The sequence below is a fragment of the Nothoprocta perdicaria genome, unplaced genomic scaffold (assembly GCF_003342845.1).
Source record: "Nothoprocta perdicaria isolate Ctin4 unplaced genomic scaffold, notPer1 scaffold_594, whole genome shotgun sequence".
NCBI lineage: Eukaryota > Metazoa > Chordata > Aves > Tinamiformes > Tinamidae > Nothoprocta > Nothoprocta perdicaria.
In genome coordinates, this window is record NW_020455859.1 from 42,865 (window position 1) to 44,316 (window position 1,452).

The 1,452-nt window shown below is 54.0% G+C and overlaps 1 protein-coding gene and 1 long non-coding RNA gene across 2 annotated transcripts in view; both read right to left on the minus strand.

Moving 5' to 3' along the window:
* The window catches only part of DNHD1 (dynein heavy chain domain 1), a gene marked incomplete at its 5' end in the record, with an annotated part of 50,046 nt that overhangs the window by 32,427 nt on the left and 16,167 nt on the right, over positions 1-1,452 (minus strand). The gene's annotated exons all lie outside the window — the stretch shown is intronic.
* The window catches only part of LOC112955767, a 4,447-nt gene that overhangs the window by 814 nt on the left and 2,181 nt on the right, over positions 1-1,452 (minus strand). The window lies entirely within an intron of this gene.

Here is a 1,452-nt window from a genome sequence, read left to right on the forward strand (position 1 = left end):
GAAGGTCTCCAGAGCAGGAGCCTCCGCAGCCTCCCTGGGCAGCCTCAACCAGGGCTCGGGCACCCTCCCACCAAACAAGTTCTTCCCCACGGCCACATGGAGCTGCCCGGCCTCCAACCTGCACCCACTGCCCCTTGGCCTGCCCCTGGCCACCACCCACAAGAGCKTGGCCCCTTCCTGCCTCCATCCTCCCCTCGGRTGTTGATCAGATCTGCCCTCAGCCTTCTCTTCTCGTGTCGTGCAGCGTGTGCTTAGGAAAGAGCTCAGGAGCAAAGCAGCTCCCTGCTGCTCTCTGCCAAGTCCTAGCTCTGAGGGCCCAGGGACTTCCTGAACTGCAAATTATATCTGTGCCGTTGTGCTTAATGCCACCTTGTAAAACCTCCATTTTTGGACGTGTCTGGGCTGGTTTTCYGCGCTCACTTATACGTTGAACCTCGCACGTGGCAGATCTTTTCCAAGCGGTATAAGGGATACTCGGTCATTCCTTTCCTGAGCACATCCCAGAAGTGCTACCAAGGTTGTTCTCCACCGCCAAGCAGCGTCCAGCTCTGCAATACCCCTCACAGAAAGGGGCTCGGCGCTGCCAGGAGCAGCCAGCGTGCCGATGTGCAGTGCATTTTTAGGGCAGCAACACTGTTTTCCAGATTGCTCCTTGTCCCGTTCTGTTTTGCAGCACTGCATCAGTGTTTTTGCCTGCTGCCGCGCACAGAACTGGTGTCTGGGGAAGGGTTGTCCACAGGGACTCCCGACCTCTTTCATTGCTGGTAAAGGAAATTCAGAGCCTGTCCCCGGGTAGTTCAGCAGGGCTGTTTTTTCTCAATGCTTTGTGTTTAATAAAAGAGCTCCATCTCTCATTACATTGCCAGTTACTCAGCATTGTAAGATCTGGTTTGACAATCGGGTTCCACTTCCTTAAATAAATACGCATTGCCAGGAAGCTTTTGAACTCACTTTTACAGCTCATTTATGAACACGTTGAACAGCACATAGCCTAAAGACCTCAGGAGTTCTAACCTAAGAGGTCTTCTCTCTCGCCTTTGGACAGTGCAGGAGCTTTCAAAGCTTCCYGTGAGAGACAGTGTCAGAAAGCCATGGAAAATCAAGCCTATCAAACCCTTCGGGCCTTCTTCACTCACAAGACCTTCCCAAAACACCGTCAGATTTGCAGACCGTGATGTCTCTCTGCAAGAGCCATGGTGCCACCACCCCATTTAACGCACTCACTGCCAGGGAATCCACACAGAAATGTCAGGATTGGCCTGAATGGAGAATGAACAGGAACGATGAAATGCGGGAGAAGGAGCAGGGACAAAGGGCAGGAGAGGGGCTGTAAGAGCGGACGCGCTGGCAGCAGCGGTGTGGGCAGGTCAGCAACATCCCAGCACAAGCCCAAATGCCACTTGCCAGGACACCCCCACGAGGGACAAAGGACAGCGAGGACACCCTGCTGAG